This window comes from Dreissena polymorpha, chromosome 9 (genome assembly GCF_020536995.1).
Source record: "Dreissena polymorpha isolate Duluth1 chromosome 9, UMN_Dpol_1.0, whole genome shotgun sequence".
NCBI lineage: Eukaryota > Metazoa > Mollusca > Bivalvia > Myida > Dreissenidae > Dreissena > Dreissena polymorpha.
This window is the reverse complement of record NC_068363.1, coordinates 104,401,877-104,414,436: the sequence shown is the minus strand read 5'-3', so window position 1 is coordinate 104,414,436 and position 12,560 is coordinate 104,401,877. Positions and strand designations below refer to the sequence as shown.

General features: G+C 31.5%; 1 long non-coding RNA gene across 5 annotated transcripts; it reads left to right on the top strand.

Moving 5' to 3' along the window:
* Positions 1-1,765: 1,765 nt before the first annotated feature.
* On the top strand, positions 1,766-12,327 carry LOC127843789 (uncharacterized). Of its 5 annotated transcripts, none has more exons than XR_008032343.1 (8): positions 1,766-1,881; positions 2,339-2,399; positions 4,860-4,988; positions 6,157-6,240; positions 7,890-8,010; positions 8,971-9,057; positions 11,246-11,328; positions 12,187-12,327. It is a non-coding gene; the product is annotated as an uncharacterized LOC127843789 (long non-coding RNA). The 5 variants fall into 5 exon arrangements; XR_008032340.1 differs by having other exon boundaries at positions 4,857-4,988; XR_008032341.1 differs by having other exon boundaries at positions 4,857-4,988; positions 8,948-9,057.
* Positions 12,328-12,560: the final 233 nt, after the last annotated feature.

Sequence of the window (12,560 nt, the reverse complement as noted above, 5' to 3'; positions counted from 1 at the left end):
AATCATTCACGAAGTGTAGGCATTAATGGGATTAGTACCCCACTTACAGGCATATAATATCATATATATATATATATATATTGGTTCTTTCTTGTATTTGTTCAAATAAAATTAAATTAATTCATATTACAAGTTTAATATTTAACGTGAACATTGCGTTTATTCTTATTTTAGGACTCATCATCAACACCAACACCACCAGCGCTATTACCACCATCAACACCGACGTCACCAGCGCTATTACCACCAACGCTATTACCACCATCAACACCAGCGCTACCAGCGCTATTACCACCATCAACGCAAGCACCAACACCTGTCGAAGCTAGTGCGCATGCAGAAGCATCGCATTTCTAATTGATTTCGGATGTAAGTGTTTTGCTTTTATCAAATCGAATGTTTTCTTAATATCAAATCGAAGGTTTTCTTTATATCAAATCGAAGGTTTTCTTGATATAAACTTGATATATATATATATATATATATATATATATATATATACAACGTGTTTTTTTATAATTAATTTAGGATGAATCTGCAGAGATGTTCTATGCATATGCGGTAAGTGTTTACATTTATACATTTTTCTGCTATAATAAAAACTACTTTAACAAATTTAGAAACATAGTTTATTGCTGATATAGTCAAATACAGCAGATGATTATATTCACCAAATTACAACAAATCATGGCAATAACTGATATTATATAAAGCCATAGCAATAACTGATATTATATAAAGTCTCTGTTTATTTACAGATTCTACAATGAAAATGAATATTAATAGACAGAAGGAACAATTTTCATGTCAATTTTCATGTCAATATTAATAAATAAATAATACATGTATTATGTTTGTTGTATTTTGTAGTGACCATACGCATAACTAGCGATTCCATTATCTAGTAGATACCGTTTATCATCAAAACAGGATAAACCTATTTTAGTGATTTTCTCAAGAAAAATTTCATGATTGTGACTTCTAAATGAATGCATGTTTGATAATAGCGAGGACTCTTCAAATAACACATTTTTATATTGTTGTAATCTTAATTCTTTTTTAACAACATGTTTTGAAACTACTGTCGCTCTTTTGTCTTCTTTGTTATCACAAAGATATGCATACATTTTTGAACGCAAACCACAATATTCCGATATACTTTTGTTAATTGTTTCACTTTTCATTTTACCCATTACCTTTTTATTTACATTACTGAAAAGATAATGATCTTTAGGGAAATCAGAAGTATCAAACAAATGGGGATATGCATACATGTCATTAAACAAATCATTTGTTTCACAATAAAACAAAAACGAATCGGTATCAGTCATTTGTAACTGCACTTTTGAACCATAAAGTCGTTTCAAATGGTTATAATAGAAGTCATACATAGTATATTTTGATAAATCTAAAACAGTCATTCCAATATATATGGGTTTATTAAGTTTCAATTTAAGACGATTTAATTCTACTCCAACAAGATCTTCACAGAAAATTCTATGGAGTTTATAGGTTGATTTTGCAGCCACCTTCTTCAATCTTTTTTCTGTGTGAACCAACTCTACTGAACGATGGCATCGTGCTTTCGAAGATTTTCCATTGTTTTACCTGAAATATAATAAGAAGTATGTATTATTATTTTTTCTATTATTGTTGAAATACATGTATCGATTTTTATGCAATCGCTGTATGCTATCCTATTTACTTTTAGCTCATTAGTACTAAAATTCTCTTTCGGTTACTTCAATCTCTTTCCTATAAAATATTAACATGGGGGCTCATTTCATCGACGACCATCTTGTTGATATTAACATCAACAAATCCTCTGAAACTTTAATAACTGTTATTTATGGTTAATACATTGTTAACTCATCAAAGGAGGTATGTATATGATTATTGTACTTTTAACTCTTTCAGTGCTGGAACCGAATTTTGAAGGCCTTTGAAAACAGTCTGGATCCAGATGAGACGCCACAGAACGTGGCGTCTCATCAGGATCCAAACTGTTTGCTATTCTGATAGTATTCTTTGAAAAAAATCGAAGAAAATATCTACTGACTGAAAACAAAAAGGTTATCAAAACATTTTTTTTTCTTTTAAACTTAAACCAATGTATTGTTATAAGTTAAGAACTAAAATATACATACCAAATACTGAATTATTCATGAGTTTGTGCCAAATCAAGCTTCGAACAGAACTTCTACAAATTGTAGAAGTTCTGTTCGAAGCTTGATTTGGCTTGCTGTCTCAGCTGTGTGTTGAGTTGTACATATTTTGCCATGAAATCATCTTGTTGGAATTCTAATATTCTATGAATTTTTTTCAATTTCATTCCCAGCTGGAGATAGAGTTGCTGGTTTCGATAATGGAGTTCGTAGTCTTTCTTGTCTTCTAGAGTGGTAAGTAATTTTTGAACTTTTGCTCTGGGTGGTAGTTGATCATTTACATTTAAACTTTGATGTTTTGATTTTGGATTTAATTTTGTTAATATTTTTTGTGCATAAGGTGACAATTTCTCATTGGGTATAAACTTTCGTTCTGGAGCAAGACAAAAATCATTATGACTATCATGTAATTCTTTAGGGTATTCAAGGTCAACTTCCAAAATATATCCCTTGGATCCATCCTCTGGTATTGTTTGTACATTAAAACAATCAATTTCTTCTTGAGATAAAAAATTAAAGAATCCGACAGGTAACTTTTGTGACATGCTGTAACCATACAAGTTATTCACATCGAAATAAGCAAGATAAGATGTTGGTTTAGAAGGGTCATAATCATCTAAATAGGTATTGTTTGCTTTTTTATATCTATTTGAAATTTGACTAATACCTCCACGATTGCCCTTTTCAATAAACAGAACCTGATTTATGTCTGTCATCAGTTCTAATGTCACACCGGTAATTTTCAACATAGCTTGCCAACTAAGTCCAGGACTTGTATAAAAATGACAAGGGTCAAGATCATAACAATTTTGAGATGTGTCACGAAAATTCTCAAAAACATCAGCTAAGAGCAAAACATCTGTTTTTAGGAAAAGATCATGGTATTCGCCCAAATTGTTTAAATTGTGGACTTTGAACACTTGTTTGGCATGGTTATAATCATCCTGAGAAATGTTATCACTTGTTAGTGATGAATAAAATTTGTCAATTGAAGGAAGTTGAGATTCATCAAATTTTTCCCATGAGGTCATGTACTCATAGGGATAAACACCTTTTCTTAACAATAGATTTGAATGTTCATGTATTTCACTATGGAAATGTTTAAATGGCTGTACACTTTCTTGAGATAGATTATCTACAAGACCTTCTAATGATGTGTTTAAAAATCCAAAAGAATCAATAAATCTTAGTTTTCCCACACTGAAACTGATATACTTTTCCATGGTTTGTGGAATGCATTTTAATTTGTAATCTTTAAATGATCCAATGCTTTGACATAACAAATGACCATCAAAGTTTTTCAAATTATGGAAGATAACTGGGACAAAGTTAACCTGTTTACATTGCAAGATACAGTTCATATGTGTGGCACCTATATATGCTCCAGTGGTATGATTATGATGTCGTGCCAATTTCTCTTCATCTATGAATACTTTTTTGCATAAACAACATTGTTTAGACATTTGAAACATTCTTTCTTCATAATCTGTCAAGTTCAGTGGTTTAATGTTTTTTAAATGCTTATTTATCTCTTCAGCTTCATGCAGTAAACATTCTAAAAGTTTTTTAGAAGCATCAAAACCTCCATACACAACTGTATCCTTAGTGTAATTAGGGTCAGTGCATACCACTTTATACCCAAAAGAGCAGGGTTCCAACAGCTGTTTTTTTAAAGTACAACTTAATTCATTGTCTACATCTAAAGGTTTATTAAGGGTTTCAAAATCTGCATAAATGACATAAGGAATGCGCAAAGTTTTTTCATAGTCTTTAAACTCAAGAAAACTGTTATCTCCTGATAGTAATTCAATTTTTTGGGCATCATGAACCTGACAATACTCTATATGATCTTTTAATAAAGTTTCATTTTTAAACCCATGAAGACAATATTGACAAAAATACAATAAGGCTTTGCCTTTTCTAAAATATGTCAAAAATCTATTTATGTCCTTAATGAGAACATAGTGGGTATTAGTTTCTGATTGCAATAACAACAAATTAATGTGATGCTGTTTGTGCTTACATTTTGTAATACGTAATGGTAAAACATCATTATCCTCATATGCAAAAACATTGACAGATATTGATGGGTTCTGTTTTTCAAATTTAGTAATTTGATCAATGGATATTGGATAATTCATATTTGACATATTTAATTCATTCTCAAATGGCTGATAAGTACTCACCAAAGGACAATTCAAGGGATGTATGGAAGCGAGACAGCTCCATAAAAAACATTTTTGATCCACATTTCTAATGTTTAACAAAGACTGTAAACGCTGTATATTTTATACATGAAACTAGATCCATTTAATGGTGAAAAGTTTACGATGTGAATGATTAATTTTAATACTTTCTTTAACACCCACCCAGAGCTTTCTCTTACATACTTTTCAAAACTTTCAAACATTTTAAGAAATGCCTCAGATAGATTTTCCAAATCAAATGTCTCTATGTTTAAACTAGTGTAAGTCCAACTAACAAAATATGGAAAAACTACAGTTTCTCCATTTTGTCCATCTTTCATTAGTTCCACTTGAATAGATAAATACCACTTGATTGGTTCTTTTTGGAGTCGTAGTTTTAAAATATGTTGAATTTGCTTATCTGCATTTGCAAAAAATGTTAATAAATCATACTGTTCATGATTATTCGGAAGTAGTGTGAAATCCTGTACTGCATCATTTATAGCAGAGTTCAACGATGGCGGTGTGTAAGCAGCTTCCAAAGAAGAGGCACCTGCAGCACTCTGGTCTTCTCGCATTGCGTAGCGGTGGTCATTATCGATCAGTGAAGTTTGAGCTGAAGAATTTTTTCGGGAGAGTAAGTCCTTAGATATTGTTCCTTTTTCGTTACCACCATTCTGATGTTTTCTTTTTTTATGTTTTTGAAGGCAGTCTTTTCTTCTAAATTTACAATCACAGTATTCACAAGTGAAAAATTTATTGTGAGTTAATATATGTCTATTAAGACTACTTTTCACATTGTTAACTTTTTCACAAATTTCACATTTAAATTCCTGTTTTTGTCGTTTTTCTGTGTTGATACACACATCACAATTTAATTTTCTTTTCAAAGTATTTAATTCTTCTTGAAATTCTGAACTTTCATCTAGAAACACATTGTTTAAGTCATCAAAATTTATGTCTTCCATTCTGAAGATTTTTTCTCAAACTGAGAAAGTGGAGACTGTGATCACTTTTTATAGTTGAAGAAAGTCCGCCAATTTATTGTTGAAGAAAGTCCGCCAAATTTTTTGGTGAAAAAAAAATCAAATTTTAGCGGGAAACATACATTTAAAATTAAAAGTTAGCAGTTGATTTTCATACAATATAAGAAATCCATTTTATTTTATTCGTATGATTACCTTTTACTTTCTGCTTTTTTCTTATTTTATTTTTTTCAGTTTTTTGCCTTTTTTCTAAAAACTTAGTAATTTTTCTACTGTTTTATGCTTTTTTAAATAGATTTTGCTCCAATATGAACAAAAGTTTGTTTAACAGTAAGTTTTGTTTCTGAATTACCATCAATTTGAACTGAAGACAGGTCTCTTTTTTCTGTTGTTTCTGATGCTTGTTCTTTATTTTTGTTTAATCGATTACCACATTCCATGTATCCGGTTTTAAATAGCAAATGTTCATACTTTGATTTAGGGATCAACACTAATTCCTGAGCCATGTTTCACAAGGTTTTATGAGTGTTATAATTTGCTTAAAATATTTTAAGATAATTGCTCTCCTTCTCTTCTGTGGTATACCTTTGGAAATCAGCTTGCAAAAGACATGCCTATATCTTTTCATCCTCTTTTTATTCGCATTAGGTATGATTAAATTTCCTAAAAGTGCATTGTAAACCACCTCTATAATAATATTCATTTGAGGTTTTGTTAAGTGTTTAATAAGTATTTTTTGTTGGTATTCACTTGTGTTTAAAAGAAAAAATAAGAAGTATTTTCTTTTTGTAGCTTATCTGCCATAATTTTCCTTTTCAGGTCGGAACACAATCAAAGTTTGATGAGGGAATATCTCTGTTCGTAGTTTATATAACTGATTTGAATGTGGACTTACATCAACCAGTAAGTAACTATATTTTTTATTTGTAGCTTTCCTGTATGCATCCATAAAGTAATTTGTTTCACCAGGGAACATTTGTTTTGCAAATGTTTGTATTTGTAATTGATCTCGTTGATTGTTAAACAATACAAAATAGTGGCTATTTAAACTTATAGTGCAAAAATATTTTCCACCTGTAAAAAGATTCTGAACCACGAAAAATACAGAAAAATTTCTATGGTGACTGTAGATGGTAAATAAGTTGACTATATCCACACTTTCAGATGCTTTTTGAGCTAAATCATCAATGACTAAAATTTTGAAGTCAGATTCCATTGACCACACATCCATGTCTTCTTTGCTTGGTAAACTCTCATGAAATTCAATTGTTTCTATTTGCTTTTTCATATTATCAAATAAGGGTTGATTAGTCGAATAGCAATAAATGATCTTTTTTGGAATCTCCGTGAACATAAATTGCGCATTTTTAAACACATTCAAAAGAAATGTTGACTTTCCGCTACCACTTGATCCGGCAATAATGCAAGTTGCAGGGCATTCAATTTTAATGAGTGTATCCATCATAATGTGTGAATTGAAGGTTTACATGTAACATACTAATTAAAAAATAAAACCAACCACATTTAAATAACTTCAGATACATTTTATTAAAGGTCTACATATTTGTTTATTTACATTTACACTGTTTACACAATATGGAAACATATTACTAATACAACTATATACAACTGAATCATTATAATCAAAATCATTTGAAAAGCTGTATACTATATCATGAAAAGATACACCATTTATACGTTGTAATAACAAAAACAAACAATACATTCCACACAAATCACTATAATCACTCTGCAACTGTTTAAAATTTACAACAATGTTATCAAAAACAGATGTATATTTACTAAAATAAGTATTAAAATAGTCAATAGATTTACCAAAACTTTCAAAATATTCAATTGTTGTTGAATTTGGAGAGTAAAAACTACACCAATGTCTCCCGTCATTCAAATGATCATCAGTATTTGCATTAAATCCACATGGAAATCTCAAGTCTTTTGGTAGTTGGTCAGCAGCAAATACACCCAAAATAGATGTTTTTAACACTGGGCTACAGTTTATACAACACAGCAGTTGTGATGTATTCATTCTGAAATAATGTCTCTTTGAGCATTAATTTGGAAAAAACCTGGTGAACTGCTATACACTATACAACTCGTTGCACTTGGTAAAGCTGTCCCAAACTGAACCTCTAATCGCACATGTCCTGTTTTTATTAGAGATAGAAACATGCTGTCATTTGCGAATTTGGGTTCCAACTGAAATGTGAACAAAGTAGATGTATTTGCAAAGTCCTCTCTATTTATTTCGATACCACCATTTTTATTCCACAGTCCGTTGGTTGAAAACATATTTGTGTACGCTCTCATAAAACTCTGACCTTCTAATGTATTAAAATTTAATTTTAATGGATTACCCCACACTGGAACCCCATAAGGGTACAGACAAATGCTTTTAATATCACAGTTTAAGAAATGAAATGGATTTGATTTGTAATCACCCGAAACTGCAGTTGATTTTACAAATGAAATAATGATTGTGTTTGGTTTTTGTCCTTGAAATAAATTGTCCCATGTAAACACTGTACTTCCAGCTGCAATGGTTTGAGAGCGACACTCAAGTCGATTGAATGGGTACTTGGCTGTACTACTTTTCAACATCTCAGAATGGGCAACGATGATAGCTGGATTGACTCCGACTTTCTTTGCTAGAAGGTAAATATCTATGATTCTTACTTTAAAGCTTGGAACATCCTCTCCAGAGGATAAACAAAATGCTGGTGAGCTACGATACAATTTTAGTTTCACATCAACTTGATTTAACAAGAATCGTTGAATAGTAAATAAACTATTATATATTGGCCCCTGTAACTCTAAAGTTTTGGATCCTGTAATGTATTTTGTTCGTTCATACAACTCTTTGTTTGCTCCAGTGAGATCACAGTCTCCAGGTTGGTCACTATCGTCTTTTATAAACAACTGAGAGGATAATTGTGAAAATACAGTGTCTTGTCCATTGTATAATAAAGCATGAAACATTGCTGTATATGGATTGTAATTAGATGATATTACAGCTTTGTTTTGTAATGTTACTTCAGTAGCTGAAAATAAGGCCTGCAAAAACAAATTTACAGGTCCAATCTTTGTACTGGTTATGTTACTACCATCTGAATTAATTACTTTTAATTTCACACACAACTGAGTGCCTTGAAGATCAAGATAGTCCATTGAATTTTGTCCACTAACTTGAAACTCTATTGGCGTGTCATCCGATACTTGAGATATTGGTCGAATCTTTTGATAATAGAAATCATTGACTGCCACTTGTGTTGGTGGTTAATCAAACAGTAACAATTCGTTAGGAATACCCTTTGAAAATGCCTCTTGCATGAAATAAGACATTTTTAATTACCAAATATGTCCCACGTTGAAATATGTTTCTGTAATTTTCTATCCGTTTTAGGGTATTTATGTTCTATTATTTTCAAACCTTTTCTTGTCTTCTTATTATATTTTTTTACAGCATTATATCCTTTTGTATTGTTTTTTCTTGTTTTTTTAGTTGTAGTTAATACCTTTTTTCCTCCAAAGGCTTCACTAACTTTTGAGCAAGAGATGTTACTTCAGATGTTTTTATACCATCTCGTTTCAGTTCACTTTTTGCTTGATTTACAGTCTGTTCTGACGGAGAAACTGAGTTGATGCTGACACTACTTTCTGGAGCAGACTTTTGTGAGGTTGCAAATCCCTTCCCAACCTGAGGTTTGTTGTATTTAAAATAGTCAATCCATTTTTGTCGATTAGGAACATAAAGTCTAGATTGATTCATTTTCATTAATAAAATGGATAACGTCTAAAATGAAGTGTGAGGTGCAGTGGTGAAGTTATGAATGAGGCATACTCTCCATTTATAGTTTTTATACTGAACTCTATTTCTTGAAATTCTGACTTGTTTAATGATAGATAAAATGGTGATTCAAACACATATATCCACCTTTTTCTTTGATCACTTTTATCTACTCGTCTCAAAAGTGCCTGTTCTCCACCATCGACTATACTGTCTTTGCATAAATCACAATAAATAAATAAAGTATCATCAATATCTGTCTTTTTTAAACTAAGTTGTGACTGTAGTAAACTAATTTCACATAAAGCTATTTTCCAGTGACCTTCAAACCTTAGTGGACGTTTCAACTGGATTTTAAATTTATAGGGTGTATTGTCTGTAAAAATGTGGTTACTTTCACTGTCTCTCACGAACATGTATTGATCCATTTTTAATTATTTTTCTTGTACTTGAGATGCATCAATCCAACTATCAAATGATTTTGGAAAACCTTCCCAACGAACAAAATATTTCAATTTTCCCTTGACTTTTCTCTTTCGTAAGATTTTTTCAATATACAATAAACTCTCTTCATTTTTATCTACAAGAATCATCTCTTGTTCTTTAACATATCCTTCAATGGGCTCGTTATTTAAGTCAATGATTTTATACATTGGTGTACCTTGTTTAAACATTCTGCTTTTAATTTTAAACACTTCAGTAGTGTATTGCTGTTGATAGGCGCGTCTAAAGGGATGTTTGGTGTAACTTAATCGAATTTATCACCAATTTTAAACTTAAATGATGGTGGTTTTTTTGGAAATTATTTTGCTTTCAAGTACAGTTTTTTCCAAAGTCGAGTCTCATTCCCTTTCGTAATTTCATGGGGTGACAAACCAAATAAGCTACGATGGGGGTTATTGTTATAACTATTCACAATGTCTTGCAAATGTTCAATATACCTATAATTACGATGATATCGTAACATTCTAAACATCATACTTCTTAATGTTCTAATAACCCTTTCGGCATAATTTGCTTTTTTATTGCTATGAGTGTTAAAAAGATAAATATTCTGTTTCTTCATGAACTTCTTTATATCTTGGTTAATAAATTCTGATCCCTTATCTGTTCGTATTTTGTTGAATTTTCTGTGATGTAAAACGTCTTTTATGGCTGATAAAACGGTTTGTGTTTTTTTATTCCTAAGTGCTCGAACCAGTAAAAAACGGGAAAATATGTCTATCACTATGAGTAAAAACTTAACTCCATCGTTATGCTTTGAAATGTTTTCCACTGACATAAGGTCCATATCAGCTTGATCATTTAGACCTGCCACTTGTACAGGTGGTGTTTTATAAGAATGTCTCACTTGTTTTTAAAACGCATAGGAATCTTCATTATTCAACCATTTGTTGATGAAATTCAAAGTAAACTCGCCTGGGTATTTTTTTCTCAATATGTGTTGTAATTTCACAGCACCTACATAACTGCCGGGCTGCTTAGCATTAAAATAGTATTCTGAAAGAATACGCTCCTTTTGTAATTTATCCATGGTAAATCAATATTGCTTGTTTATTTATAAACATTGACAGTGTGCACTATACGAAAACAACTTTAAAAATGAGCAACATGAATACATAAATATTTATTTTATACACATAGTGATCTCATTACAAAACATGTACAGTACATACTTTTATTTGTTAAATGTGATAAAACACTGATGAGTTTTCTTTGTTTACAAACATGTGCTTTTCAACTCTCTCAATTGTCCCCCCTACATTCAACACGACTGGAGGAGTATCCCCCCTTACATTAGCAATCAAATAAAAGAATATGTTCCCTTATACTGTACAAATGTAATATTATAAACATAATAACATTACAAAATATCAAACATTTACAAAACATGTCATCAATCTAAGGTAACAAGCTTTTCAAAGTATTACATTGAGAAATATTAAGGGTTACACCAAAAACTGTAGCATTTCCGTTTGCAAAAATGTCGTATGTCTATATATGTTTGGTTACTTATTTTACAAAATGACAAAAACACATTATTTTCTAACGAAAATTGTTCCGTTCGATACAATAAAACCAATGGTGTTGTGTTCATTTCAGAAGGCTTCCATTGCTGTGGAGTGCATTGAACGACATCATGGCCTAGAAGAACATACCCGGGGATAATACCAGCAGCAACAAGTGTTAGTAAAGTTATCCTTTTCATCATGGCAGTTCTACACTTCACGTTTTTTGCTTTTTGTAAAAGTTCGTTCTGGATATTTACATTGTTTAAATCATACACAAAAGATACATTCCCATCAATATTATCTGAACACTCCATTTCTACTAGAAGATCAATCCTTGACTGAATAATAACGTTGAATTACTGTGTTTTTAAATCAGTTACAGCGAAACAATCTGTCTTCTATCTGTGTAACTGTAAGCACCATTTTTTTCATCTTGGCTTTCCATTGATCCGTTTTCATTATGGCTAGAAAGTCTTTGCTCTCTTTAACTCGTTTGTGAAGGAAAACCATCTCTGGGGTAATATTCGAAATGGCCATCATTTCTTCCCAAGAACGTATTATGGCATTTTCATCGACTTCTTTCAGCATATCCTCGAAATAAAATTCAAGTTGATACTCCTCATCATCACATATCATGAGGCACTCATGTTCTCTCTGTGAAGGGTGATTGGTTTGACAACCATAACAGTTCTTTCGAACAGTCATTGTTTTGACTTCACGTAAAGCTTTTGCGTATAAAAAGTCAAAGTAGGAAAGCATCATCATGACACTCGCTGAAGTTGAGATGTCTAATTGAGGGGATGATGAAAATTCCACCCCCTCAGTTATGTTATTCTCTTCTTTCCCCATTTCATTGTTTAATGATAAAACACAATGTCCATCTTCACAACTTGGCTTAAAATCTTGAGATGATGAACAAGCCATATTCACTATGTGCTTCTGTCACTTGTTGAAGTGGGAATGAAACACATAACTTGAGGATTTTTTTATATAGCTTTATGTCTAACGAATTTTATTTTCTATTTTTTTCAGACCACGCAACCGCCAAAATGCACGCCGCCATTTTGAAGCACGTCTGAGTGAACCGATGGTTTCCATGGATTCCATGAAGATTCAATTGATTTGCTGGTTTTTAATTGTCCAATTATTTTTAAAAATAAACATTTTGGTGAATGTTGTTTGTGTTCTTCCAATGGATCATCTTCTTTCCCCCATTGGTGTAATCGCACTGCACACGAATAACATTCTACTGTATCGTTTTTACCTGTGTAATAAAAGCCAGCTGATGATAACTGAAACTTGTTCGGTTGAATTTGAGGTGACCATAGATCAAATGTTTTAAGTCTATCTTCATAAAATGTGAGGTGTTCAAATTTGAACTCGAGTTCTTGAAATGCATTAATGGT